This window comes from Cyanistes caeruleus, chromosome 1 (assembly GCF_971803275.1).
Source record: "Cyanistes caeruleus chromosome 1, bCyaCae1.hap1.1, whole genome shotgun sequence".
NCBI lineage: Eukaryota > Metazoa > Chordata > Aves > Passeriformes > Paridae > Cyanistes > Cyanistes caeruleus.
Window position 1 is genome coordinate 141,693,934 of NC_141701.1, and position 14,949 is coordinate 141,708,882.

The window sequence follows — 14,949 nt, forward strand, 5'->3', positions numbered from 1 at the left end:
TCTCTGTCTTTTTCTATCTGTCTGTCTGTCTGTCTGTCTGTCTATCTAATCTCACAGAAGTCATCAAGGACACCACATGGATATGAGTTCCCTAGACATTTGCATCATGAGATGTTCAATTTTACATTGAAAACTTAAGCAGAAATGTTTTAAAATGTTCCCTTTTTTTTTTTTTTCTTTTCTCAAATTATTTTAAACAATGACTGGCATCCATTTAAAATTATGATTAATGATATTTCAATACTTCATGGATATTGCCTGTTTATAACAGTTCTTGATGGGTTTTAATCCAAATATTTCATGAGTTTTAATCCAGATAGTAGCACTTTCATTGAAATTCATGTTTTCCAATTTCTAATTGTAAATAATAAAGAAAAATAAATTAGTATTTTTATTTCTTAAATTAAACCACTTTGAAAGCAAAGAACTTCAGTAAAAGTACAGACAGAAACATGAGCTTCATGGGCCAAACTTATTTGAAGTTTACAGGTTTTTCATGTTAACGTGTAGCACTTCACACATTGGCAAATTTGACAAAATATTGAGCTTAAACATATAAAACCTATGTTAATTTAAAAAAATAATATTGAAGAAAGGGATATCACATGGAGGAAAACAGATCAGAAAGGTAGTAATGAGATTTTCAGGTTTTGACCATCATAGATTCATGGAGAGACAAGAGTCTTTAGGAGCTGTGACAGTAGCAGGACTGTAATAACCATGGAATAAAATACAGTGGTGGTTATTTACCCTTAATAGGATTCTACTTTTGTGAAACATGTTGGGAGATTTAGAATAGGCTACAAAGAGAGACAGAATGACACAAATTGGATTTAGCTACTACTTTCATATGAATTTATGGGAACAATAAAGCAGGTGGAGTCACACTTGACAGTTTTAGGGGATTGAAACAAGGGAGTTCCAAGGCAAAAGCTATATAAAACATACAGTTGGAAGGACAAAGTTCACAAAACAACAACAGAAAAATGTGCACTTTCCAGAAGGAAATTGCAACATTTAATACTGAATTTTTCTTAAAGGCATTTACAGATTTCTTTTCTTATACCACAGGTCAGTAGTATTAACATTTTCTGTAAATAAACTGACCACAAAACTCTGTCAAATTTTTGAGCACTGCATTATCACTCACTGTTGTTAGCTGATATTTTATAATACTGATAAAATGAGACATCATGACATTGGCATGTGTTTACTATTTTACTATAATAGTAAAATAATTAGGAAATTTGTTATGTAGAGTAAATAAAGAAGAAAAAAAACCCAAAACCAATAAAAACCAGTAGCTATTTCTTTATTATACATTTCTTTATAAAACAGACTAATAAATTTCACTGCTATTTATCACAAGGCATCCAACAGAATGCCTAATGGACCACATAAGAGTGTGGTAAGTAGGTGGTAACTAGCAGTGTAGGAAAGAAACAAAAATGTGTCAGAGAGTCTCAGATTTTACCCAAGATGACATTTTTCTAAACTTAAAAGTAAACAATGACTTATAAAATCTCTGGAAGATATTAGTATTAAATTCAGCATTTTCTGGGATAAATAATGAATACTAAAAATTAAGTAGAAGAGATTAGAAATTATGGAGGATTATGAACAAAGCAGCTTTTGCTGTAGATTTACATCTTCCTTCCTTTACTGTGCTGCATCCTTTGAAACCTCCAGCTATTACTGAGTGGACTGAGCAGCCACATAACACTATCCATACCAAATGTAGAATCCACATTTTGACCAACATTTCTGCATGAAAGTCTTTTTGACCAATTTATGGCAAAAAATATTCAGGAAAGCATATTTAAAAGAAGTAGAGAAGCGTAGAGGAGAAAACAGGTATAATAAAACTGTTGGTTGAAATATTGGGACACAAGTTTAAATGACAATGAACTGATTAATGTGTATGGGATTGCATCAGCACAGGGATCTTACACTTTATATAATTGTACAAAGAAAAGCAAATATTTAATGGGGCACTCTAATACTCCAGTTCTAACTTTTAACCCAGTATAACTTATAAATTCCCTCTCTAACTGAGGCTAGAGGGAATGAATATATATGTGTCTGTGCATGTGAAAGGAGATATGAAAGAGATATCTTTTGATATTGAGTAGGTGGCTATGGGCATTTTATAATTATGAAATCCATTCACACCAGACAGGTCAAAGCATTTCTGTAACTATCTCTCTCCTGTCTTATATTCATATTGTTTGTGGGAATGATTTGATACATTTTCAAATCCTGACAGTAATAGAAAATGTCCAATAAAAAGTTCATTATACATCTAAAATGATATTCTTTGAGAATTTTAAGGTGGGAAAAGTCTACTTCTTCCAAATTGTCTCATTACAACTGTCACAAAACCTTCCCTAACTCTGATGCATTTGAACAATTGTATTAATGATGAGAAGCATGAAATCTGGTAGCTTTGGACACCTTTTGACTTGTCTGAAGATTGTTAAATAATTCATTCCTGGCTGTCCTCATTTGTTTCCAGCTGTTAAGTTACACATGGGATTCAACTGAGGTTTGTAGCTGTTTCATGCTTAATGACAAGTTATCAGCAGGAAGATTTTTCCAGGCTCTTACAGCTTTGCCACAGGTATACATCTGGGTGATTAGCTGAAGAAATGTGTGATTGAGCCAAGATATTTGCATGAGGGGGTGGGAACCCATGAAGCAAATTAAACAGCTCCATTAACTAAAGCCATTTTAAAAATACATATCACAAGGAGGAATACACTGTGTGCAAGGATTCTAAGGTAGTCAGGAGCTGTCATGTGGAAGACAAAGATTAGGGGTGTTAAGCAGTGCAGGTTATGTTTGTAGATTGGATGACAAGCAGACCTTAAAACCTGCAGCTGTTGGCAATGCCTGAGACAAAGGAAACCCTGGAGGCTACACAAGGGCCATTCATGGTGTGTTTGACAGACTTGTTATTTATTACTTTTAATTTCATGAGCACAGGATTGTCTTTGCTTTTATGGTCTCTCCTGACAGTCAGATGTGGTACATTGGCTTTGTACAGGCAGATTTTCAGAAAAGTAGCATAGTCACTGCAATGCTGAGCAACATTTCTGATGTAGCAGCTAAACTCTTGAATAGGATAAAGAGTATCCCATGTTCTGGTACATTGAATAGATAAACATGTATTAGACAGGGATTCATCAAAGGAAGAAAATATGCATCAAAGAGAAGCACACCTGAAGGTCTGCTTCATTATAGTTGAAAAGCTGAACGTAGCAGGAAACATTTTGATGAAGAATAGGCAAGAAATTGCAAAAAATTTCCCCAAACCTAAATTTCCAGCTTCTTTTTCTTGTTTTCCATCCTTGGAAAATGAAATAATCAATTATTTTTTTTGATAAAATAATCTATCTTTTGTGTCTGGAAATCAAAACTATGTTCACTATATTGATAAAAACACTATTATATAATTATGACGCGGTGTACAAGTACAAGTTGTACTTGTAAAGGCAATGATTCCTTGGGGCAGAAAATATTTGAAAGCCTAAATAACAAGGAAATTTATAAGATTGTGACTAAAGCTATGATTTTCATTGACAGTCAAGCAAGACTGTATCTGATTTTTAGCATATATTTAATTCTTCCACACGAAAATTTACTTCCATGGCTGAAGTTTGAATTTTGTTTTTCTCTACACTAAATAGGCACAATATGAATGCCATTATGCCATTATGAACCTGCAAGCAAATTGAGATCACATATTCCATGCGCTTTCTTTCCAAGTAAGTTGTGTTGCTTTACAGGTGAGTGGGTCCATATTTAAGGCTGAAAAAATCTTTTCTCCTTTTTAAAAGAGTGGCTGTGAAGCAGGGCTCAAAATTTTGTCTCCTTAGGAGGAGCAGCTCTGGAAGCCAGAACAGCCCTGGACTCAACAAGAAATTTCAGTGTCAAATGGGCTCAAGAGCACATAAATGAAAGTATGAGTAAAACATGAGGTTTGTATTCAATGTCCTTTACAGGGAACTTTGTACACTTCTTAGGTTTAGTGACCAAAGCTGACTGAAATAATTGTGATATACAGGAAAATTTCCCAATACAAGGGAAGAAGGCAATGGAGGTATTTTTGAATCCAACACTAGTCAGCAAATAGTCTAATCAGATGAATAAAGGTGTGTGGAATTTCTGAGAACAAAAGGGTACTTTTCCCACAGCTCTATTCATAATTGAAGAAGGGTGTTAATAAACTGAAGAGGGCTCAGAGAAAAGCTGTGACTGAATGAGTGTATAATTTGCCTCTATTCTAAGAGAAGGAAGGATCTCTGGCTGTTTATCTTACCAAGGAGAAGGTTAAGGGGTACACTTCCTATGTGGGAGAAGAAAATTGATAATAGAGGGATCTTCAATCTACTTTGCACAGACAAAATGAGACTGAGAATGAAGTCTGGCACATGATCAGGAGAATGCTAATGCAGTTTTTAGTTAACATAGTTAACCACACGAAAAACTTTGGGAGAATTTTTGTCAGCTCCATGCCAGCAGCAATAGAAACAGGGTATTTTTCTCAAGTATATATTTTATACCTGTGGGAAGTGGGAGTGTTTTGGGAAAATGTGGGACCAGATGTGTAAAATTTCAAAGTGGAATCAATGTGATCTTTACCAGATTTTTAATATATGGCTGTATATTGTGTAACAACACTATGCTTGTTTTGTCATTGCTTTTAGTGAGTCAGGATCTTAATTCTAGATGATCTGTGTTAATTTTTTCTATATTGTGGATTCTGTAGACTCAGGATTCTGAAATTTGCACATAGATTTGTTCCTGATAGTGAGCCACAGATAAGAGAAATAAAATACAGGTAGCTGAATTTGAACTAAGGGTGGCTTTACTATTATAGAGCCAGCAGATCATGAAATAGATCAGCAGAGCTTTTTGTTAGATGACATTTTAAAATACAAGCTCACAGGAAGTCATAGGTTCTAAGATTAACATGAACTTCTACCAGAAGTAACAGAATAGAGACACCCCATGAACCAGTCTTGTCTGGAGTGAATTAATTATTGATCAGTTGTGTTCAAATTTTTGGTGAACTAGCAAATTAATTTCTGAAATGTACTGGAAAATAAACTTTTCTATTCAGGAACCATTTGATAATAATACATTAATCTAGGGAGCCTCTTCTAGCTGTAATTCCTCATATTGTAAGTCATTTCCAGCTGCAATTCCTAACACTGTTATCAGTATGTTTACCTAAGTTTAATACTGCAGTATGTACCTTTAGCAAAATTGAAGCTGAAATGAGAATAAAATATGTAGAAGTAAATCCTGCAGCTTTTCTTTCTTCCTTTCCAGACCAAAGGTATCCTCATGACTTCCATGCTTTACTGAGGAATATGCAGTTAGAAAATTTTGTCTTTGTCCTTTTCTAATTTTTGTCTTTTAAAAAAATTTGTCTCCGTGCAACTCAGGAATGTATCATACATTCACAAGTTCATTTTTTAAATTAAATTTCACTGAGATGTGAAGGTGTGACTTTTGAATCCTCAGTCATCTGTTTCCCATCTATTCATACTAGGAAGTTAATGTAATCATATAAACTTTTAACTGCCATACAAAAATGGTGCTTTCTAAACTTTATTTAAAGAATGAGCAGATATGTGTGCCTGACTGTGTGCACTCACAGGTGCCCTTACATGTGTGTGTTTATGCACACAAACACACAGAAGCATGCAGGTAATTTGGCATTTGGGATCTGCTCTGCAATACAAATGCTGCAGTAGGTGCACTGTATATTTATATTTATATTTATGATAATGTGTGTCCATTTATTTATGGTAATGTGTGGTCCAGAGTGTGCACTGTCAAAGTGGGTCCTGTTCTCACCCCACTCTGTCAGACTCATTTAAGGGCCCTGAGAAAATTTTCCCTGCTGAAAGCTGATAGCCACGTTTTATTCTGCTACTAATTAGAAGTATTTAAAGTATCTTGAAGGAAGAAGGAGAAATAGTCAGCAGGTCCTGTTCATATTCCAGATGCTGTTGAGTCTTACACATTCTGTCAGCCAGTCCTTCCCACTAGGCCATTGCTGCTGGGTAATAGCCAGATGATAATGTGTAATCACTGTCTGTGATGGTGGCTACTTGTGTCTTCTGTCACTGGCCTTTACAATGTATTCATGTGTAGAGATTAATTTGGGATCTTTACACATTTATTTCTAATGTAATGTAGTGTAATGTACCTTACATAATGCCTAAAACTGGGATCCTTCAGAACTACTGGTAAAAATAATTACAGTATTAATTACTTGTGGAAGTAAATATGGATTGGGTTTTTTCTTTTATTAGATGCTATGGATGCTGGTATGAAAGATGGATGCTCCTTGAAAGAGCTTATCCTTGTCATAAATTGTCAACAAGGCAATTGTAGATGGACTTGATCTTTCCTGTGCTAGAACAAAAACAAACCTCTAGCCTGGGAGATGTAGTTGCCAGAAGATCTGACTTCAGCTAGGGAATTTGCAGCTCAGAAATCAACACATTCTTATTTTTAATACTGAGACAGCAAGGATGACCATAATAAAAGAAATTGGTAATGTCACTGACAGCCTAAACTATTATAATTATCCTTTTATGGGTCTGCTAGTTGGACTCTTTTTTTCCCAAACTTAATTATAACTGATCAAAATTATAGCAACAGGCACTGTTTTATGTCCTTGTTCAGTTGTTCTTAATGTTTCACAGCTTCAGAGGGGAACACAATTTCAAATTACTGCCAGGTCATACCTGAGCCAGTTGCTAAAGATGTGATTAGTTTTCTTTGGTATGTTTAGCTCCTAACATCATTTGGAGATCCCTTTTCCATAATATCATCTTTAGATTAACTGACCATCTAGCCTATATTATTTTCTTTACAAATGCTTATAATAATCTTGTTATGCAGCTTGATATGCAAATAAAAAGTTTCGAGAACCTCAAGTGAATCCCAAAGCTCTGCAGCAAAAGTTAACAGAGTTGAAATCAAGCAATTTCTAATTTTTAGCTAACATTTGCTGAAATATCTTTCAGTGTTTGAGCAGCTTCAGTCAACAGGAGCCAATATCCTCATGCTGTCCATGGCATGCACAGCTGCACTGATCAGATCTTTCCTTGCTCCGCAATTCCTCTTTTTGCTTAGCCAAGCTGGGCTCTTCAACAATACAGCTGATTGCTATGGTTACAGACTGCCTGCCGTATGTCAGGCCTGAAATAGGCTGTAAAAGAAAATATTTTACTCCAGAGAGGTAAATATTAGCCTTTTCTTATTGGAATATTATATACATTTATTTGAACTTTAGTTGAAAATATTTTTTGCAACAGCCACTGCACTGTGTATTTAACAGTGAATGACTTTTAAACAAATAGCAAGACTTTGGCAATGAGGAATATCTATTTTTCTCTTTGTTCTCTATAATGAGCTTTGAAGAACTGTGTACAGCCAGGTAAATATAGAAGAATATGATATTTTGATCATTATCCTTCAGGTTTATGTTGTTTCTTCAGATTTTGAAGGTGGTAATACAGTTGATTGGGATGAGGGAGATGTGCAAGCATGGACATTGTGTGGCAGGAGCTGGCAACAAGAATGAAAGAAAACATCCAGACTTCACATTGCTTGCAAAATCAATTGTAGTGGTCCATGGTGTATCCTTGCCAAATGTATTTATTGCTTTAAACAACCCTGTTTGTTGTTTCTATGTCCTTGCATTCCTACATGTAAAACTTTCAGCAAGAGAGTTTAGTTTGTGTCCAGAGGTATGGAAAAGAAGGTTAAAATAAAGAGTAGAAGTATAGTTAACAGTATAGTTAAAATATATATAACATTATAATATATAAATAAAATATAAAATATAAAAAATATAGTTAAAATAAAACACTTCAGTCCTGTCAACTTTCCCAAGTCACTCATTATCACTGAAGCACAGGAAACTGGTCCTCTTGTCCAGCTGAGCAACCCATTTTTATAGGTACAAAATGAGAGCTATGAAGATAATAAAACATTTGAAAACTCTTTTATCAGGTCAACCCTGGCCAGAAGGATGAACAATAAAGTCTAAAAAAATATTCACATTCTTCTTAGTTCATTTACAAACTCTCCTGATCGATGGCTTTCAAAGTTCAAGCTCAAATGACTTTCAAGTCATATTTCATTTTAGTCAATGTATAAATAGACACAAAACTGCTTCTGTTTGAAAATTCTATTGCTGCATTTTTACACTGGGAAACAGGCAAAAATGTTAAGATTTTACTCAAATTCTGGAATGAGAGGGAGTTCTTAAAAATACTGGGATTTTTAACTCAGGTTTTGTTGCCATGCTTTTGACAATGGTGGGTTCACAGGATTACATTGTTTTGTCATGTAACAGTGATTATTCATTATGTCATACATAAAGGAAGCACTTCATTTGGGGAGTTTAAGTTCAGTTTTTAAGCTTGCATTTGGGTGGATGGGTATTTATTTCTTTGAAAGAAAAGTGCAACTTAAAAATAGAGAGTAAGGTAAATAGTAGTCAGAAATCTAGCTTAGGTAAATTGTCATGATATTTTTAAATATAGCTGGCACCTTTCAACTGTTGTACAGTGATGTACACCTCTAGACCTATGTTTCCTAAAATGGATGGCATTAAACTCAGCTTTACTAAATGTCATTTATTTTCACATTATGTCCACATCTTCAGCATAATATTCAAATAAACATCAATTTCTTTAATTCTGAAATTGTATTTGAATTGGTTATAGGTGTTTGTGCTTTCATTTAACTTAATTTGATCAACAAAATCAAATAGTGTTCTGAAATCCAATAGGTTGCAAAGCACTTGCTAATTTGATGGGCCTTAGCCAAAGAGTGAGTGAAAATGAAAGATTTATAAGTACACATGTTTTGCTCAGGTCAGTTGGGAATTCTAACCCTTCTGATGTGAGGCTAAGCAAAGAACACACAGAATGTTTTTCTTTTTACAAGTGTATCTTCAGGGGTCACCAAAAAGGAAGAGGAGTGTAAGGACATTCCCAGAATATCAGCTGCTATAAATCAGGGCTATATAACTAGACTACTGTACATAACTAGAATACAGTAGTATTCAGTGTATCACTTCAGGACATACTTATTTATGTGGCATGACTTTTAAAGTAAAATCAGATGATTTCATCTTACTAGAATTTAACAGCTTTTATTAGATTAGTAGGAATTGCATTTTTCATTGAAACTTTATGCAGATACAAATGAAATCACAGCCTTAAGATTCCTGGGAATTTCATAGGAAGGATATTGCCGTCCTTAAAGAAAAAGTATAATTTTATTTTACATGCAAAATTCAGAAGACTTCATCTTTACACTCTCAGTATATCCCCCTCAACAGTATTGCCTGGTATCACCACACAGCTGCTTTCATCAGCAGATGCAATGGTCTTTATGAAGCATTTCTAAAACAGATACCAGCCTCTGCAGCAGAAGTTCTTTTAAATTAGCCTCAAAAGAGTGCTGGAAAAAAACCCACCAAACAACAAAACACAGAAGTTGGAGCCAACAGCTAAATAATGGGTTTTAAATAGTATTGGGAGACAGCCAGTATAGCAACTGTTTTTGGACAGAATTCATAATCTGTTTTATTCTGAATGTTATAAATGTTATCTGTGCTAAATGTTATAAACTACCTTTCTAATCATGCTCGAATGTGCTGCAAGCTCATTCAAGAACATAACATGCCTAAACAACAGTGTTATGGCACCTTGCAACTTAAATCTAGAGAAATACTAAATGGTATTCTCTACAACTCCTTTCCAAAAGATGTACAAAAGTCTAAATGCACACAAATTTTGATAGAAAGGATGCACAATGCACAGATTATTTTCTATACTGTTACAAGGGATGCCAGATATATCAAACAGTGATGATAAATGATTATAAACCTTTGAATCCTGTGGCAATCTGGCCTCTGGTGTGTTCTGTATATCATAGTGTTTAGAAGCAGTGTGAAGCAGAGTGCTGCAGCTCCTGTTGTAGATACTGCAATCTTCTCCTATAAGTGGGCTATATTTCTGCTATCTTTCAGGGTGGATAAACATCTGTGACTTCACTGGATAGATGGAACAGAAAGTCTGAAGTCCCCAGTCCAAAACAGGGGTAGGTTCAGGTTAGATGAAATGGCTCATGGATGTGTCCAATGGACTTAGAGAGTCTTCTAGGTTGAAGAGAACACCTGTTTCAGTGTTTCACCACCTGCATTATGTGTCCTTTTTTTATATCTGATTGGAATTTCTCTTGTCACAAGTTTTGTTCATTTTTTCTCTTCTTTTTGCTCCCTCTGTCCTCTTTTGTCCAAAAATACAGGCTCCATCTCTAGAATCAACTTGCTGGGAACTAAAAGCAGCAATTAATTTCTTTTCCACTGCTCTTCTCTACCACAAGTTTATCTGTGTTTTCTCTCTGTGTAGGCACAAATGCACATTTGAGGAATGCCTGAGTAAAAGCCCTTCCTCTGTGCAGGCAGGAAATATCCAGTGTGTGTCCAGTTGCTTCTATCTCCTTCTTCTGTCCTGATGGTAATGGTCATATTATCCCACCATATCTCATGAGACAGCCCTCTTTTTAGTTACTAGAATGAAATCAGGTTTTGTACCCACAAAGGGTTCAGGCCACCTGTAAAGCAGGAATGACAGGTTTGGCCTGGCTACATCCTGAATGTCTCAGAATGGACTCATAAACATAATTATCAATCAAATTAAATTTGGAATTGCTTTTAGCCTAAGCTCTATCAAAAAATGAATTAAAAAAAGTGAAGTTTGGGATTGTCAGGTTTCTTATAAAAATAAAGGTCATCTCCAGCTCATGAGATGCTCAATAGTGTTTATGAAAAGCATAGGTGGTAATCCATCTAATCTGTCTGTAGAGCTGCAGGACGTGAACACAGGTATACACACTGCTCAGGAGATATATTTTCTCTAACACTGGTCTTCTACACAAGATCCTGATGGAAAATAGATGTTTTTACCTTCACTTAAGTGTCTAAAGTTAATGAATCTGTATCCAGGCTTATTTCCATGGGTGTAAATTTCATGTTGAGCAGGCAAGAACAACCGGTTGCTAAGTGAAGTATTCAGAGGTTAAAACTGCCTGGGAAACACCATTTTTGCAACAACTACTGGAGGTTTTTTTTAAAGTCCAAGCACAAAAAAATTTGGACATTATGTTTTGCAAATGATTCATGAAAAAAACTGCATTTAGTAATAAGAAGTAGTCAGATCTGAAAGATTTGAAAGGAGATGTTTAGAAATGGTCCTATAGGAAGGAGAAGTAGAGGAGTGTGATGAAACTATGCACATTTGTATATTTTCTCCTATATTTATTCTGATGCCAATTCAGTCTGAAAAAAAGTAGCATTGCTGGTACTAACATATGGCAATCTCTGAGAGTGTTTACATGATTGCCACACCAATTATTAATAATCTTTTAGGTAAAGAACAAAAGGCATGAATGTTTTATCCAATTATGTATTTTTCCTTTTCTGAAGAGTTAAATGAATAGTCCTTTCAAAAGTATTTTTTCCAGGAATGAACAATAAGGCCATGTCTTCTCCAAGATGTCACATTGATCCAGTTTGTTCTCTCTAATTGCATTGATTTAATGTTATTGAACTGAAAACTCTTACTACCACTGTAATGCCGTCTTAAGGTGGATTCCTTTGAAACTGGTACATCCACAGGTATAGGTTTTGGGTTTTTTTCAAATTCAGCTATCATTATATCTTTTTTTATAATATGTCATGTACAGCCTATCACAAACAATTAACTGGCAGACCAGGGAGGCTTCAACCAACAGTAAAAAATCAGATCTCCCATAGTCCTTTCCAAGTATCCATTGGCTTGGCAGCACTGTATGTACCATATAGAATACTGAATATATGAAGAAGGATGTACCCTGCATGAAGTGTTATAAGGCCACAGCAAGTATATGGAACACAAACCCTCACACATAAAGAAACAGGTACTCTGACACTCTGATCCTATTCCCATGCCCTGGATGTTAATCAGGACACAGGCCATCATATGGAAGGTCCTCACTCATGGAAGAATTCTGGGGAAGTCAGTTCAAACACTGATCTTTACATTCCAAAAAGCTGTGTATGATCAGATTACTGTCACCCTTCTGTCTGCTTTCTGGAATCAGAAAGGAAATCCTTTTGCCTTGTAGACAAGGGCAGCGGTAGTGCTGTGAGACCATCAATCATTTTTGAAGGTCCAGTTTGCTCCATGTGTTTTGGAGCCTTTTACTGGGCTGAGGGCCAAGAGAAAGGAGACATTTAACTTCACCCTAAGGACATTAAGGTGTCAGTGATGTGTACTTTGGAAGAACTGAAGTGCTGTTGGGATGTGGAAGTGGTGTTGCCATTTGTGAAGACACATCATTATGTGCTCCATGTATTGTCAGTTTCATTTCACCCAATGTCTGTGAAACATAAGGAGGAATCCTGGAGGATATGTCTGCTAAGTGGACATGAAGGATTTGGGAGATTAGAGCTGTCTAGAACAAAGCACTTCAAAATCCCCTACACCATCACTACAGCAAAGTTCACTGTGTTTCTCTGGAAGTTCCAGGAGAGAGCAGGTCTGGGTAATAAATAGATCATAACCAAGAAAATGTTAAGTGGAGCAGTACTTCCTGGTAACAGTTCCTGATGGCTTGTCTTTCTATGTGCCAAAATGAGTATTCTGAAAGAATGTAAATGATGGGAAGTGCTTTTTCTCCACAAAAGCAATAAAAAAGATAAAACATGAGAGTAAGGTAACTATAATAGGGTAAGTTTTTAAGTATTCACTGATGTTGTTGTGATTTAATCCCATCTGGCAGCTAAGCCCCATAGAGCCATTCATTCACTCACCCCTCTCCTCCAAAGGATGGGGGAAACAACTGGAAGAATAAAAGTGGGAAAACTCATGGACTGAGATAAAGGCAGTTTAGTAGGGGAGGCAAAAGCTGCACACAAGCAGAACAAAATAAGGAATTCATTCACCACTCTCCACTGTCAGACAGGTGTTCAGGCATCTCCAGGACAGCAGGACCTCATATGTACAACTGTGACTTAGGAAGACAAATGCCATCAGTCCAAAGGTTCCCATCTCTCCTTCTCCCCACAACTTTATATACAGACCATGGCACATGTGGTGTGGGACATCCATCTCTGGTCAGGTGGGGTCAGCTGTCCCAGTTGTGTCACCTCCCAGACTCTGCTGCACTCCCAGCCTCCTCACTGGTAGGGTGGGGTGAGAGGCAGAAAAAGCCTCTGCTCTGGGTAAGCCCTGCTCAGCAATAGCAAAAACATTCTTATATCATCATACTGTTTCCAGCTCAAATCCAAAACACGGCATCACACCATCTACTGTGAAGAAAATTAACTCCATCCTAGTCAAAACCAGCACAAATCCCTGGGAAAAATATGCTTCCTTTCTGTGTAAACTATTCTGTGTAAAATATTTTGGGAATGTTTCAGACATTATTTGACTGACAATTTCTATTAGGATTAGTATTTGTATGCTTAATATTTTGTGGGACCTCAGTACATTTGCATAAAGTGCAAAATGCTGGAAACTAAGATCAGTACCTTCTCTTGCCTCAGCCTAGATTTTTCATTGTGGTGGAAGACACTAAGAATATAAATTTAAAAACATATCACATATAGCAAAACACATATTACAACAAACTATATGCCTCCACTGTAACTTAAAGATTCCTGTAGATGAATTCTCAAGTATATTCATTCTCCTGGTAAACATGAACTGTCTCCACAAAACCTTATAAATAAAAATATTATAAGGTAATAAAGATTTTATAAACTTAAGGAAAATATTCTTTTCTGTGTGTATGGAGTTTTCTGTAGGACATGAATGACAAAGGTAAATTGCAGCCAAACCTTGGACTATTCTATCCCAAAAATGTTCTCATTTTACTAAAGTAGTCATCAATGTCATTGTTCCAAAGCTCTTTGCTCACATGTTGCATACAGTTATGATGTGATTAGGAATTCTTTTGGATAGGCACAATCTCTGATAGCTTGCTTTCTTTTAAAGGATGAGCATAGCCCAGTCCTCCTTGAATCCTCTGAACACCATTTATCAGCAGTATTAGTTTCTTAGAATAGAAAAGTTTGCCTTTACCATCCCTTTTATCTACTTTCCATCTGCAGAAGGATGAGGAGCTGGGAATTAATACAAACACAGCCAGTGCCATTCTGCAGAGACAGGCCAGTGTGACTGTGCTGGCTCCGGCTGCCTGTTTGGGAAGGTGTGTGCACTGTGAAATACTCATCCATGTGCTGCAGACTGGGATTTACTGTGCTGCAGATTGGGATTTACTGTGCTGCAGATTGGGATTTACTGTGCATGTTTCATATGAGTGCTCTGTGACCAGTCCTTGTGATCATGCCCTGACCAAGGCACCTGCTGCACATGAGAGAGGCTCTGATGGCAGGTGAGGCACTTGCTGAACTACAGACACAGAGAGGCCCCAGTCTCAGCACAAGATCAGATATTTTACTGTTCTACCAGAGGGTGTCAAACAAGCCTTAGGTGTTCTCTCCTTTCCCTGTAGGTAATAACATATAAGTGACACAAGGCTCAGTGCAGCATTAGTGTCTTTAGGTGCCAGATAAGCAAACGAGCATTAGCTAGTTAAATAAACACACTAAACAGCCATATTTTGCTTCAACAAAGTATATTGAACAACATTGCCCTTTAGGGGATATATAAAGTAGAACTAAGCTACTAAAAATGTAAATTTATTCCTCAGCATATTGCTGTTCAAACTGGGAATATTCAGATGCCTCTGAGGCATTTCTGGATAATTTTATCAGTTTATGGCCACAATACTTCAGGGCCAGATAATAATGTTAGTTCCTTAAAATGAAATCAGAGGAAAGCAATTTTTTCCTATTTG